This window comes from Gossypium hirsutum, chromosome A04 (assembly GCF_007990345.1).
Source record: "Gossypium hirsutum isolate 1008001.06 chromosome A04, Gossypium_hirsutum_v2.1, whole genome shotgun sequence".
Classification (NCBI taxonomy): domain Eukaryota; kingdom Viridiplantae; phylum Streptophyta; class Magnoliopsida; order Malvales; family Malvaceae; genus Gossypium; species Gossypium hirsutum.
In genome coordinates, this window is record NC_053427.1 from 47,616,603 (window position 1) to 47,633,934 (window position 17,332).

At 34.2% G+C, this 17,332-nt stretch overlaps 1 non-coding gene across 1 annotated transcript; it reads right to left on the reverse strand.

Moving 5' to 3' along the window:
* Positions 1 to 16,402: 16,402 nt before the first annotated feature.
* Positions 16,403 to 16,509, reverse strand: LOC121228802 (small nucleolar RNA R71). Its single transcript, XR_005926376.1, has one exon. It is a non-coding gene; the product is annotated as a small nucleolar RNA R71 (small nucleolar RNA).
* Positions 16,510 to 17,332: the final 823 nt, after the last annotated feature.

Consider the following 17,332-nt stretch of genomic DNA (forward strand, 5'->3'; position numbering starts at 1 on the left):
TGACTTCAAGTATATTCGTCACATGGGTTCAAACTTACCAAGCTCAACTCCAAATATAGACATAGCACCTATTAGCCATGAGCTCAAGATACTTACCCGATCCGCTGTCCGTGATCGACTCAATAGTGTCGCACACTTAGTGTCCATAATGATTCAAGAACATATTAAGTCCGCACACTCAGTGCTATATAATCAGCTCGCACACCTAGTGCTACATAATCAAACTCGCACACTTAGTGCTACATAGTCAAACTCGCACACTTAGTGCTACATAATCAAACTCGCACACTTAGTGCTACATAGTCAATTCGCACACTTAGTGCTGCACAATTTAAACCCGCACTCTTAGCGCCAATCTCATGGTCATACTTGTTTATACCCGCACATTTAGTGCCGAGATCAACAACTCAATACATCTCACCTCTTTTCTTTTCATTCAACACTTTCATCATCACATACGTACATGCATATATATATTTATTCATTCCATTCAACATCATTACATAGACGTTATGACCATTTGAATTAATACCAACTATATGCTTAATGACTTACTTTATGTTGGGTAAATAATTCCGAGTCGGCTACTCGATGACCTTCGATTTCCCCTTGTTGGACGCCTCTCCTTTAGGTTCTTGAGCTTAAATAATACAAATAAGAGTATTCAATATTTAACCCAATAACATGAATTTATTTATCACATTCGGCAATCACATATCATTAAATTTTCAAACCAAAATGTCATTATATGACCACATATACACATATCCATATACTTAAGCTCAATAATTATAATGTAATATCATGTACCCACTTTAAGTATATTGCCGAATATACTTAATCATACATACACCTAACCAAAACAATTTCCTAAAATCTTTATATCATTTATACACTAAGCCGAATACTCTCACCAAGTTCACCTATATTCTTCAACAATTCCTTCATTGATCAAACACATATTCGGCTAAAGAAATGGCAATTTTAGCAACCTTCGATTTAGTACTTAACTTTTACCACATATCAAATAACTCATTTCCTTACTCATGTGACCACGTATATTCGGTCATGCATACACACATAAAATCAATTTGGAGACTCTATCAATCCAACATACATTCGGCACCTTCATCCACCATTTTACCAAGCATGTAATATTCAAACACAACCAAACTCACATTCGGCCCTAGCTCATAACAAGGTAGCCGATTCTTTTTATAGTTCAAACACTCCTCTATCATCATTCACCTAACTTTAACATGAAACAACAAAACTCACCATTTCTCATCCAAATAACATGAACAACAACCATTTCTTGAACACTTTCTCATGACCGATTGCTCATGTTACCAACAAGATTCAAGATTTGAACATGGGCTATTTAGAACTCAAGTCAATTACTAAAACATGCATGCATCTCAAGGACAACATCAAACATACCTTAGTCTAGCAAACCACCATAGCCGATTTTCTTAAGCTTTTCCCCTTCCTTTCTTTCCTCTATTCGGCCAAAGATGTTCAAGAATGAACACTTTTTTTTTGTTTTCTTTCTTCAATTCACGGCAACAAGGGGGTATGGATGAGACCATATTATTATTTTTTTTTCATCACCCTTCCTTTCATTATTTAATCACCATGCTCATTATTTTATTTTTCTTAACATACATCACTAGCACAACATGTTGGAGACATGTTTCCACCCATAGCATGGCCGGCCACTATGCTTTAGTTTGGCTAATTTGACATGCAAGGACAACACTTTCCCACTTTAATACTATTTGGTCCTTACTTATTTACCTATCATAATTTTCCAAGTCTTTCAACTAGATCCTTTCAAGCAAAATTCACATTCCTAATATAAAATTAAAACATCAAATTTTTGTACAAGTACTATCACACATATAAGATATGCAAATAAAATTTTAACTAAATTTTATGACTCGGTTTTGTGGTCCCGAAACCACATTCCAACTAGGGTCGAATTAGGGCTGTCACAGCATATGTCATAAAAAGGATTTAGCCTGGACTGGTAATCCTGTTGTATACATGTGTGGCTTGAGATGCGTACTCTCTGAAATAGTTCCTTATAAGTACCATTGAATATGAATTGACGGATCCTGGTTTGTACACCTTAAGTGTACTACCCGTGTATCCATTGATATTTCAAATAAATTCAACTAGTGACAATCCAAACATGAGAAGATATGAATAATAAAATGAGTTATTACACGTATCCGTCTGAAATACAAGAAAATGATGATACATGACAAGTGATATATGAAAGTATGAAATGATGATACTTGTATATGGAAAATATTTGATGAGAATATTCATCCTTGATTATAGACTTGTACAACTTGAGTGTACTACTACTTGTGTGACCTTGATATTTCAAATGATATAAGTAAAGTTCTGACATGAGATAATTTGAACTCGAGATGAACTATTATGAAATTATACTTGTAATATAAAGAGATGATTTATACATGTTAAATGAATACATGTTGTGGAAAGCATATGTGCATGGAAATTAGATTGTTGTTGAGCCCATATATGTTTTGATGTTATTATGGAATATATGACTAAAAAGGGCAATGAGGATGTGTGCAGGGCTTGAGGTCAAATTGATTTAATATGCCTTACAAAGTTACCTCAAAACGGAATGAATGGTAAGTAAGTACCATGTTATACGAACTTACTAATCATTTTATGCTTACTTAGTTTTATTTCCCTATGTTAGAGTAAATTGAAAACTCGTTGGATTGGAAGCTTAGTAGAGACCACTCACACTATCCATTGGCCCATGTCGGTTCAATATGATAAAGTAATTATGGTTAGAATGGCATTTATAGGTTATATTGGCCCTATTGGCATGTAAATGTAAATGATTATTGCAATCTAGCCATTGGAATGACTAGTGATGATTTTGTTTTGGTACATGTATATATATGTATTTAAGTTTATTTTATGCAGATAACATAAGTGTTTATTATTGATTAATTGAGAAACGTTAGAATGAGTATGCTTATAAAAGGTAAGATCAAAAGCATGAGTGCATGTAACAATATATCATATCAGATGTTACAAATTGCTTGAATTCAATGCTTGGATTGGATGGTATTTGGATGTAAGTTTGGTGCAGGAATTTGGTATGATTTTGGATAAGAAATGAAGATAGGAATGGCTTTATTTTGTCCACACGGGAAGACACATGGGCATGTGTCTAGACCGTGTATGACACATAACTTGGTACATGGGGGTGTGGTTAGGCCGTGTGTCCCCTGCACCTGAAATTCGAGAAAACAAAATGCTCAGAATTGAGCACACGGGTAGAAACACGGGCGTGTGTCCTAGTTGTATGTGCTACACGGCCTAGCACACGGGATTGTGGCATGGCTATATGTACAAGTTAGAGAGTTATACAGGGTCGAACACGGCTATAGCACGGGCGTGTCCCAGGGTCACAAGGGCATGTCCCTTAGACCACACGGGCGTGTGAGTCCTGCACCTTGGAAAAATTTTGAAATTTCATGAAATATTCTTAGAGTTTCTGATTAAGTCCTGACTTGATTCTAATGCTCGTTTTGGGCCTCGAGAGTCCATTTAAGGGACATTGTGAATAAATCTCAAGGAATGAATAGTAAATGTTTGAATTATCTAAAAATGTTCTAAAATTTTTGGTAATGCTCTGTAACCCTATTCTAACGGTGGATACGAGTTAAGGGTGTTACATTTAGTGGTATCAGAGCTACAGTTTAGTCGGTTCTTAGACTGGACGTAGCATATGTGGAGTCTAGAAATACATGTCATTATATAACTTGTGATAGTGTGATATCTCCTAACTCTGATGAAAATTGTTTCACAAATAGACAGAGATGCTTTCTAACCGAGCTAATTTCGATATTGCTGAAAGTGATACTTACGCCTGAGTAAAAATGTTACTTATGATGAAATGAGACTCATAAAGGTATGAAATAAATATTTTATAACGGTCATGTTAATGATACACATTAAGTGATATGTGTGTATTTATGAAAGTTAAATTTTGAGGCTTACGATCTCCACCCCCTTACTAGTACAGTTTTATACGATGAAAATTCACAAGATTTATATTGATTAAGTTCATCAGTGTGAGAGAAGGGTTCAAAGGCTGAATGATTAATAATGTAGTCAAAATTGAGAATGGGTTAATAAGTAAAGAGGTATTAAAAGAGATATTAGATTTTTCTGAAGATTTTTCTGAATATATGATGTCATTGTTAAGGAAGAAGTTATTTATGAGTAATCGACTTATCCAGATATGATATTTACAGAATAGATTAGTCGAAAATTCTCCCGAAAGACTCTTTCAGTGACTGAATAATGTAAGATTATTGATGACTATATATGTTAGTGGATTAGTGATGAAATTGCAAAAATATTTGAATACAGTTGTTATAATCAGGTATATTACAAGAATCTCTTTTGGGTATTTTATATGGGTATTCTATATGCATTGTTATTCTCAAAGATACATATAAATGTTCATGTCCGGATGTTATAGTCATTATATGGAAAGGTAAGCTAAACATGGTAATTGATGGAAATTATTGCAAGTCTGATAGACTCATGGGTGGTATTGCTTTATTTTTCTTCGGTTTCCCAGGCATTATAGGTGATAGAAGACTTGATGATAAGATTCGTATGATGCTATTTTCCACTTCTGCTGGTTGAAGTTCTAATGGCAAATTTGCAAGTTACACTATCTCTATTAAGACTGTTTATAGTGTGAATGTGCAATTTTACTCTTCTGGACTTTCTCTGAGATGTCATCGATCTTTCTATTATTCAACATGGATTATCTTCTCGGAAATTTAGTCTAGCTTTGCAATTTAGATTTTGTTATCTCAATTTTCTTGTTATTTTACGGTTTATCTGTGAAAGATATTCATTAGTCAGTGTTAATTATACTTACTATTGTTATGAATTCTGACTTGATCATGGGAATTTGGTAATATGGAACACAGATTATAGAAACTGCATCTAGTTGATACTGGAGTCACCCTTGGTTTTCCTTTTTTATTTGAAAAATATTATTGAGATTTAGGTATTGTTCCATTTATATTGTGGAAACTTCAAATCTATTACAATATTATGGATATAACCTATCTGATGATTGTGATGTAACATCCCGAATTAGGGCCTAGTCGAAACAGTGGTTTTGATACCACAAAATCCGATATAGAAATAATTATTTTATGATTTTTATAAGGTTTATTATATGTGTGTATGATTGTGTGAAAATTTCATGAAGAAATTCTATGTGAAAAGTGCTTAATTTAACTTTAAGGACTAAATTGAATAAATTGTAAAACTTGAGTTCTAGAAGTTTTTAACATGAAATTGAATTGGATCATTAATTAGAGGTCCTTAAATAGTAATTTGACCAAGTTCTAAAAATTTGGACAAAAATGGACATGCATGGTAAAAATTCCAAAGAAAGGTTTTAGGGGTAATTTGGTCATTTAGTGATTAAATTGACTAAAAGACAAATTAAAAGCCAAAATTTGGCCATCTTCTACCCCATGGCCGTGTGAACCAAGGAGAACACCATGGCTAGGGTTTTCAAGCTTCCAAGCTTAATAGTAAGTGTTTTGAAGCCCCGTTTTTAATGTTCTTTGCATTTTTGAAGTCCCCGTGACATGATCTACTCATTTCTACCCATATTTTTAACTAGGGTTCATGTTTAAAAATTTACCCATGCATGAGATGTTAGTATTTTGAATATTAATGGAAGAATATGAAAGATTGGAGTATGTTTAACAACTTTTACTAGGTGATTTTTCATGAAAACACCCAAAAAGGACTAAAATGTAAAAGTTGTAAAATGGGTAGTAAATGTGTGAAACAAAAGAAAAATGTGGCCTTCCACAAGAGTAATAAAGGTGATACGTGATATTCGTGATAGGTTTTAATTATTTATAATGAATCGTTCTTGAAACTAACTATTATCACGATGAAGGCAATTGTACCTATCGAACAGTAGTATAGTTTTAGCAAGACCGGATTGTCAAACCCAAAGGAACTAAAAGTACTAGTAATGACTGTCTTTTTATTATCTAGCCTAAGAATAATGGGGTTTTTTTAACTAACTAATTAACTAAACTAAGAAATCACAGAAAATAGAATTGGGGAATTACTTTTTGGAAAAACGATTGAATCAAGACAATACCTAAGGAAAAATCCACCTAGACTTCACTTGTTATTTGACTCTGAATCGAACGATTTATTCATTTGACTTGATCTGTAGAAATCCCTAAGTTATATTATTATCCCTCTCAAGACTAACAATGTCTAACCCTAGGGTTGCATTAACTCGATCTATGGATCCCCTTATTAGGTTTCACCCTAATCCGGTAAAATCTTGTCACCCTATCTCTAGGCGTGCAATCAACTCCGCTTAATTATGACAAATGTACTCTTAGACAGGATCTATTCCTCTGAATAAGAGCTTAACTTGAATCAATATCCTGGAATATCAAGACAAGAATTAAGAACATATAATTAAGAAGAAGCCAAATATTTCTCATACAATTCAGATAATAATAACAAGATCTGTCTTAGGTTTCATTCCCCTTAGGTATTTAGGGATTTTAGTTCATAACTAAAAAGGAAAACATCTCATAAAAATAATGAATACAAAACATAAAGAAAAACCCAAAACTCCTGAAGGGAAATTGAGGGGAGATCTTAGTCTTGATGATGAATCCAGCTTCTGAGATGGATCAATCAGCTTTCCTTGAGCAGTTCCTTGCTTCCTTCCCTCTGTCTCCCTTTTTCCTCCTCCTCTAGGGTGTATTTATAGGCTTTGGAATGCCTAAGAACCCTCAAAATTATCCTTTTCCTAATTGGACTCAATTTGGGCTCGACAGGGACACGCCTGTGTGACACGCCCGTATACGATTGCTTAAGGCCATGGTCAAGCCTGTTAAATAGGCACGAGAGTGTGGTCCACCCGTGTGAGTCATGCTTTGATTCTGCCAAATTGACACGATCGTGTGGTCTGCCCGTGTAAGGAGGTCCAGGCTGTGTTGATTTCGTATGTTGGCCCATTTTCTCTGTTTTTGGCCCGTTTCTCGTTCCTTTCACTCTCCTATGCTCACCTAAGTATAAAACATGAAATTAAGGCATTAGGAGCATCGAATTCACCAGTTTTAAGGAAAAATCATCCATAAAATGTGCTAAGAATGGGATAAAAATATGTATAAATTACAGTTTATCAAAAGGTTCGTCTAGGCTTAATGTATAAGAAAAACGAACACATTTCATTTTACGAGCCTAGAGGCTATATTGCAAATATGTGAAAGTTTAGGCGTAAAAATATAAATTTGTAAAAGTATGATTTTTGGGTCAATTTGAATAATGTGAGTAATAAATAAGCTATATTTGAAATGTTAGATCAAGAAAACTGAGATTCAGGCTTAAATAGGGAAAGTACGAGATTGTGGACTAAAATGGAATAATTAGTCGTGCTCGATTCGAGGTAAGTTCGTATGATAATAATAATGCAATGTTATGTTGAATTATATTCCTTACTATTATTGCATATATTGTATAATTTAATATATTGGAAAAATTGGTGGAATGGTGTATATGATGTGGAAATATGACATGGAAGAATATTACATGAAATGCAAGAAAATGATGATACATGATAAGTGATATATGAAATATGTGATATATGTTATGTAAATTCTTAAAAGCTTATTTGATATTTGAGTTATGCCTTATTATGCTATGAATGGGCAATTGGTACTATTGTAAGCATGAATGATATTATGTTCGCTATCCACGTTGTCACGAGCAAGTGAAATAGAGGTGCAGTGTGCAAGTGAGAAAAACCCTGTTTAAACCTTAGGATAGTTTAGGATACAAGTGACATGTCACTAGGAATTAAGAAGTCCAGGTTTGCGATATATATGGCATCCGAGCTCGTTGAGTAGTCCGAGTTCATTATGGATGCGACTATCTGAGCTCGTTAAGTGGTTCGAGTTCATAATGGATGCGATACATAAGATTGAGCTCCGGGCAATGGTCTTGTGTGCCCTATCGGTGGCTAGGTAATCATTGAGTGGTAGATACCTATCAGATTTTGTGAGTAGTCCGTGTAGTTACACCTTGATCGATAGCTTATATGAGCAAGCCCGTGAGTAGCTCCACTGTGAGCGTTGCATGATATGAGGTAGCTTCGGCTACGTATGTTTATGTGGCACTTATGTGCAAGTTTCCGTGTATCCAATAGTATTCTGAGTGTTCAACGAGTAATGCAATGGATAATGTGATGAAAGACTCAAGGAGGGCATGTTAAAGAAGGCATGGTTATGTGATATACTACGAGTGAGTAAAGGTATGTAAGCTAAACTCATGAGCAATGTCTTGATGAATAATGAATTATGGTGAGAAAGTTTAGGTATATGTATATATATGAACATATGGTAAGTATGCAAAAAGGCTTGAATGATGAATAATCGTTATGGTTATGTCTTTGTGTAATTGAACATGGAATCCATGAAATGGTGAGTTCATGATAAGTTGAAAATGAACTTATGATAGTTATCATCATATTGCACTAAAATAGTTTTGGACAGTAGTAGTAGTCTGACTTTTAAATCCACAAAAAATTGTGGAAATTGAATTAGAAACTGAATAAGATCTGAGATTAAATCTTATTAAGTCTAGTTTCACATAGAGGAAACTGTATAAATTAAAGAATTTCATATTATTAGATATTTGAATTTTTGTGAGACAAGGTTAGAGTGATTTCGGGCTCCCCTGTCTTAATTTTGGAAAATTACTAAAACTTGTATAAAAATAATTATGCATTAGAACTTATATGAATAAATTTTTAATGAGTCTATTTTCAAGAGAAATAGATGGGAACATTATCCGAATCCCGTATTATGAGATAATTAATTTTTAGTAAAGAAAGGTAGAAGCTGTCAAATAGTAGAACAAGGGTAAATTTGAAGAATAAACTGTACTTATTGGCTGATCTATAAATTCTGGAAATTTTTATGGTAAGAATATATATGAGTCTAGTTTCAGGGAAAATTAGGGGATCTTAATTTTAAATTCTGTAGCTCCAAATATAAATAATTTAGTAACTGTGACTCGAGAAGACAGCTTGATTGAAATATGAGCAAATAGTGGAATTATGTGTAATTTCAATTGTGTTACCATGAGAACATGGTGTAAGAATTTGACAAAAACACGTTAATAAATTGCTTATTATTATTTTCATATGGGCTTACTAAGCTATAAAGCTTACCCCTCTCCTTTCCATTTCTTTTAGTGTTGTCAGGTTAGCTCGAGGTTGGAGTTCGTCAGAGGTAGCATCACACTATCAAATTATCAAGCTAGGGTATTAGTAAACCTTAAGTGTTTTCAAGTGAGTGGCATGTATAGATACTTAGTACTTTATGATATGTGTTTCATGATTTGGCCAATTGAGTTGGTTTATAATGATTGATTTGTATACAGCCATGAGATATTGCTTATTTTTTATCATTGGGTTGTAAACCTAATTGGTTTTGCTTAAATGTTCTAATGTTTTGATAATGTGCATGTTGTGATGGCTCGATATCGATGGATGTATGATATGGTATGTATATTTGACGGATGAACTTGACCAATAGATGTGACCATATTCTTAGTAAAAAAGTGTAAATTTAGAGTGATTTAATGATGTTAATGAAGATGATAAGGCCAATTAAATATGGTTTGGTATGTCTAGACTTGATATAAAATGAGTATGAGAAAACAAGTATGATGACATGCAAATGTTATGTTTGTAATTCAAATGAGGATGTTTAATCTTTAATTGAATACCATGTTCTATGCCTTTGATGTTGTATAAGTGTGTGATGGATTAAGGTTGACCAAGGTTTGGAAAATAGCCTATTTGTTGGCCACAAGGACAGAGACACGGCCGTGTGTCTCAGCCGTGTGGAAGACACGACCTAACACACGGGCGTGTGTCTTGGTCGTGTGACCTTAAAATATTGCTGACGTCATAAACAGAGAAAATTTTCCAAGTGTTGTAAAAAGTTTGTAAGTTCTCGGTTTAGTCATGAACCACTTCGAATGTATGTTTTAGGCCTCGTAGGCCCGTATAAGCAACGATATGCTTGTGTTTGAATGTTTTTCAATTGTTTGAAATTTTATGGCCCAGTTTTACATGTATGTGTATGTTGAAGTCTGGTAATGCCTTGTACCCTGTCCCGACTTCGGGCACGAGTAAGGGGTGTTACATTTAGTGGTATCAGAGATATGGTTTAGTCGATTCTCGGACTAACATAGCATGCATGAGAGTCTAGCTATACATGCCAAAAATCGTGATAGTGTGATGTCTCCCGGCGTGAATGAGAACCATCTTGTTTGGATAGAGGTACTCTCCAACTGAGCTACACCGACCATGTTAAATGTGATGCCAAGGTATCAAGTAAAGTACAATTATGATGAGCCTAAACTCAGAAAAGTATGAATAAAAGTTCATGTTGTGATGAGTATCCATGCTTGTTTAATGTTCATATGAACGAACTGAAACGTATATGATGAAGTGCGAGATGAAAGTTTTGTTTGTAATATACTTATCCATGCTTGTTTAGCCCTCATATGATGCTATGTGCATGACTTTTTTGATTGAATGAATGGGATAAGTAATGTTATTTAGAATCCATAGAATGCATGCATAAGTGCACTATTTAAATAAGATAATTAGAGAGCTCGTGTCATACAAATGTGAATAGTAGTTTTCCTGAAGTGAATGTTACGCTTGTGAAACTGTTGCTATGATGATGAAATAGTGTTATATGCATATGCGTATGAGGGACGAGTTAGGGACGTTACAACCCCACCCCCTTACCAGAGTGGTGTTTATAAAGGATTTTACGAGATCTGTGGGATAAGCTCACAAGTGTGAAACCAAAGAGTTCAGTTGTAGAATGATTATAAATATGGTCTAAATTTGTAAATGAGTTGATAAGTAAAGACAGAACTAGAAAGGTATCGATTGATTTAAAGATTATTCGATTCACAAAACATCACAATGAGAGAAGAACTTAACTTTGGTAAATCGACTTATTCAGGCACGATGTTGAAAGAATGTAGTAATTGGAATTCCTTTTGAACTTATTTTCTTCAGTGAAAGGAATAATACGGAATTTGTGATGACAGAAATAGTTGAGGGAATAATATTTGAAGGGTAAGATATCTGAGTGTAACAATTATGGCTGAACAAATTTTGACAGCTTCTTCTGAGGTATTCTATATGTTTAATTATTCTTGGGATTATTCCTATGGCTATTGCTCTTCTGATAAAATTCTTGTTCTATGGGAATGTTTTCTAATCATGATGCATAGACGAAAGTATTGATAGTCCGACTGGTATATAATCTGTATTGCTCTATTTCCCTCTGGCATTCTATTACATTTCATCTATTGGGACTTTATGAGGAAATACAGATGATTTTATGATTCTGTTTCTTCTAATTGATGTTCTATTCGATACATACATGGGAAGGTATATTATACTTGTTGCATTTAATTCCAATGGGTTGGATTGATGTATTTTTCTGGACTTTTTTTCTCTGAGGAATTATCGAGATCCTTCATATTTTTCTTATGAGTGTTGTTCTGAGACTTTCATTATGATATTGTATCTTGGATTGCTTTATCATGGATTTCTTTGTCTTGGACTTCTTTATCTTGGTTTTCATGTCATCTCTATTCCGATAAATTGTCAACTGTGGCTCATATCTAAAGTGTGTTCTTTGGCCTATGATAACTATGTTAATTATGATCATGCTTCTGGTTTATTAAAGTAATGTGGTGATTCTAATATCTGGATTTCTCTAAATTCTTTTCTCAAGTAAGTTAATCGAAGTTGATGCCTTCAATTGAGATATCCTTGTTACTTGAGTTATTGTATTTGAAATGGTTTTTGATTAACATGATAAGTGAACTTTGAATGATTACATGTTGAATCGTTCTATCAACTGGAAGAGAGGATTTCTTGAAATGTCATTTATTGATGATTAAGACCGACTTGGTTGCTCAATCGGAATTGGTTATTGTTTGAAAGATTAAATGAGATATTCATGTCTGGGAATAAAATTTCATTTCTTTACGGGTAGAAGATGGTTAGTCTGAATGAAAAGTGTATATTTCCTAGTAGACTTTGATATGATTTAAAGTTGCTATGAATGATAAAGTTATCATCTTGTGAAAGTTGAATGGTCTATTGCATGTTAGTAAAGTTTGGAATAGACGAGAACATTATTAATCAAAACACTAGACCTGGTTTAGCCTTAATCGGGTAAGAAATTCTTGATTTTTCAGTGATGTGTCATTAAATGGATTGTGATGCATTTTAAGACTAAAAGGCAATGTGATAGCTCAACGCATCCAATGTTATAGCCAGATCTGAGTATTTGACAGAATAGATGATTAAAGTTCTTAAAAGATGATGAGATAGTTATTGTATAATCTTCGAGAAAAGAAAAATACAGTCCCTAAGGCTTGGACAGAAAATCCAAAGCTGATACAGAAAGTAACAAGAAAACTCACAGGAGTAATGTATTGGTGTTCGAGTTTGGAACTCGACATTTCTGATATTTGTGCTTGAATACACGAAATGTTATCAAGATTAAATTCGAATATCAGGTAATGTCAGAATGATTCTCGCCAGTGGTGGTAATTGAATGGAAATGAGAATGAGATTACTATGGATTTCATATCAAGATTATTCCTATCTTTGAAAGAGAAAGATGTTATGTGGCTTGTTGTTCAGTATTTGATGAGCCTACAAATCATGTCGGTATGTACTGAATTTTAACTCATTAGACTTATGGAATTAAGTATCTTTGAGATTGTTGAATTTCTTAAAATGATAGTTTTTTTAATTGGATTGAGATCCGAGATTTATATCGTGAATTATTGAATAAGCTAAATGAAGCTCTGAATTTTAATGACAACCAGAGGTTGAATTAGTAAACTATCGAGCTGTATAAAATGATAAAGAACTTAAGGCCATGATGATCGGGCTGGCTACGCCATTTGAATCCAAGAGGATTCAAGTATGATGTGTATATATGTTCTATGACGGTATGGATTAGACCCTTATGTACATGAATCCTCTGATGGAAATCAAGATTCGATTGATGTACCGTATAACGAATAATTGCTCATGACTTTAGTATGAGAAATTAAAGAGCTAAGAGTTAAGCATAGCCTAAGAAAAAGTTCTTTAGCAATGATTATGAGATAGTGGAGTTTATGTGAAAACCAAACCACTCTTGTGGTAAGATTTTCGGAGATGAAAACCCCTAAAGGGGGAGCATTGTAACATCTAAAGTTAGGGCCTAGTCAAAACAGTGGTTTTGAGACCACAAAATTCGATATAGAAATAATTATTTTATGATTGTTATAAGGTTTATGATATGTGTGTATGATTGTGTGAAAATTTCATGAAGAAATTCTATGTGAAAAATGCTTAATTTGACTTTAAGGACTAAATTGAATAAACTGTAAAACTTGAGTTCTAGAAGTTTTAATATGAAATTGAATTGGATCATTAATTAGAGGTCTTTAAATAGTAATTTGACCAAGTTCTAAAAATTTGGACAAAAATGGACATGCATGGTAAAAATTCCAAAGAAAGGCTTTTGGGGTAATTTGGTCATTTAGTGATTAAATTGACTAAAAGACAAATTAAAAGCCAAAATTTGTCCATCTTCTACCCCGTGGCTGTGTGAACCGAGGAGAACACCATGGCTAGGGTTTTCAAGCTTCCAAGCTCAATAGTAAGCGTTTCGAAGCCCCGTTTTTAATGTTCTTTGCATTTTTTAAGTCCTCGTGACATGATCTACTCATTTCTACCCATATTTTTAACTAGGGTTCATGTTTAAAAATTTACCCATGCATGACATGTTAGTATTTTGAAGATTAATTTAAGAATATGAAAGATTGAAGTATGTTTAACAACTTTTACTAGGTGATATTTCATGAAAGCACCTAAAAAGGACTAAAATGTAAAAGTTGTAAAATGGGTAGTAAATGTGTGAAACGAAAGACAAATGTGGGCTGCCACACGAGTAATAAAGGTTCGGCTACGCTTAAAATAAAAGAAAAACGAACACATTTCATTTTACGAGCTTAGGGGCTAAATTGCAAATATGTGAAAGGTTAGGGGTAAAAATGCAAATTTGTAAAAGCATGATTTTTGCGTCAATTTTAATAATGTGAGTAATAAATAAGCTATATTTGAAATGTTATGTAACATCCCAAAAATCTAGGGTTAGTAGAATCGGGTTTGTGAATCGAGAGAGAGTGGTCATGCCTTAATTTTTGAAATTTATTGATAAACCGTAATTTATACATATTTTTACCCCAAGTTTAACGAATTTTATGGTTGATTTCCCATTAGAATTGGTGAATTCGATGCTCCTAATGATTTAATTTCATGTTTTATACTTAGGAAAGCATAGGAGAGCGAAAGGAACGAGAAACTGGCGAAAACAAAAAAATGGGCCAAAGTACGAAATCAACACGGCCTGGACCTCCTTACACGGGCAGACCACACGGTCTTGTCAATTTGGCAGGCTCGAGCACGGCCTGAAGTAATTGCACACGGGCATGTTCCAGCCGAGCCCAAGTTGAGTCCAATTCGGAAAAGGCTAATTTTGAGGGCTCTTAGGCATTCCAAAGCCTATAAATACACCCTAGAGGAGGAAGAAAAGGAACACACAGAGAAGTAGTAAGAAATTACTATGAGGAAGCCGATTGATCCATCTTAGAAGCCAAATTCATCATGAAGACTGAAGATCTCTCCTCAATTTCCCCTTCAGGAGTTTTGGGTTTTCTTTATGTTTTGAGTTTTTTATTTAGTTATGAACTAAAACCCCTAAATAGCTAAGGGGAATGAAACCTAAGACGAATCTTCTTATTATTTTCTGAATTGTATGATAAATATTTAACTTCTTCTTAATTATGTGTTCTTAATTCTTGTTTTGATATCCTAAGATACTGATTCAAGATAAGCTATTATTCAGAGGAGGAATAGGCCCTGTCTAAGAGTACATTTGTCATAATTAAGCGGAGCTGTTTGTGCGCCTAGACATAGGGTGACAAGATTTTTGCCAGATTAGGGTGAAACCTAATAAAGGGATCCATAGATCAAGTTAATGCAACCCTAGGGTGTTAATTAGAAAAAGGTCTCAATTATTCAATCTAGGGATTAGACGTTATTAGTCTTGAATAGGGATAATAACATAACTTAGGGATCTCTACGGAACAAGTTAAATTAATAAATCGTCCGATTTGGAGCCAGAATAACAAGTACAGTCTAGGTGGATTTTTCCTTAGGTATTGTCTTAATTCAATCGATTTTCCCAAAAACAATTCCCCAATTCTATTTTCTGTGAGTTCTTAGTTTAGATAATTAGTTAGTTAAAACAAAACCTCTTTATTCCTAGGCTAGATAATAAAAAGGCAGTCATTACTAGTACTTTTAGTTCCTTTGGGGTTCGACAATCCGGTCTTGCTAAAACTATACTACTGTTCGATAGGTACACTTGCCTACATAGCGATAATAGTTAGTTTCAAGAACGATTAATTATAAATATTTAAAACCTATCACGAAATCACGCGATCAAGTTTTTGGCGCCGTTGCCGGGGAACTAAGATATTAGGAACGCTCAATTTTTATTACTCTAGCCATTTATTTTTCTTTTAATTTAATTTATTATTATTATTTATTAATTTACTTTTCTCTTGGCAGGTTTTTATAGTTTATGACTAGAAAAAAACCCGTCAGGACCACTACTTTTTGTCAAAGAAATTGATCGCATAGTTCGCAGACATTAAAGAGAAATAAGGCGAAGCTTAAGATACACAGAGAACAAGCAAGAGGACGATACTTAACCCCCAACCGAAGAGATGGTTGAAAACTAAGACAATCAGCTACCTCCTGCAATTGCAGTTAATCAAAATCCTACTCCACGTACTATGTATGATTATGCTAAACCTTCTTTAAAAGGAACTAAATCGAGCACAGTTAGACTTGCTGTAGCTGCAAATACTTTTGAACTAAAACCTAACACTATTCAAATGATACAGCAATTTGTTTAGTTTGATGGTTTGTAGGATGAGGGTCCCAACACTCACTTAGCAAACTTCTTAGAACTATATGATACATTTAAACTTAATGGTGTTTCTGATGATGCCATTCATCTTCGGTTATTCTCTTTTTCATTGAGAAACAAAGCTAAACAATGGTTGAACTCATTACCACTAGGGTCAATCACTTTGGGATCAAATGACCGAAAAATTTCTATTAAAATATTTTCTGCCGGCTAAAACGGCTAAATTATGTAATGATGTCTCTTCGTTTGTGTAGATGGACTTAGAAACTCTTTACGATGCATGGGAGAGATACAAAGACTTACTGAGAAGGTGCCCTCACCATGGGTTACCGCTTTAGCTACAGGTTCAAATGTTCCATAATGGCCTAAATACTTCGACTCGACAAATGGTTGACGCAACTGCTGGCGGAACCATCAATAATAAAACACCTGAAGATGCCTATGAGTTTATAGAGGAGATGTCACTGAATAACTATCACTGAATAACATCCTCCGGGTTTTCAACAACCACCCTATCAACAGGAAAAGAAGTCGAACCTTGAAAAGATGATCTCAAAGTTTATATCGGTGTCAGAAACTCATTTTTAGAACACCGAGATAGCACTTAAAAATCAACAAGCATTGATCCAAGGGCTCGAAACTCAGATAGGCCAACTTTCCAAACTAATCTTCGAACGACCACAAGGTAGCTTGCCAAGTAATACTGAACCCAACCCAAGGGAACAGCTCAATGCAATTAATATTCAAGATGACGAAGGAGTCGTTGAGCCTGAACCAGAATCGAGGCAAGAAACTGTGGTAAGCAAAGGTCAAGGTGAGGTAGGTCATAATTAAAATAAATAAGTGAATGTCGAATATAAACCTCGTGTGCCATACCCCAACGTGACAATGAAAGACCGCTCAGATGAACAATTTGGTAAATTCCTTAAACTCTTAAAAAAATTACACATTAACTTACCGTTTATTGAAGCTGTATCGCAGATGCCAAACGCAATGAAATTTTTAAAGGAGCTTTTAGCAAATAAGTGGAAGTTGGATGAGGCGTTACATGTGGAGTTAAACGCAGTGTGCTCAGCTATTTTACAAAATAAGCTACCGAACAAATTAAAAGATCCAGTGAGTTTTACGATTCCTTGCTTAATTGGTAGTTT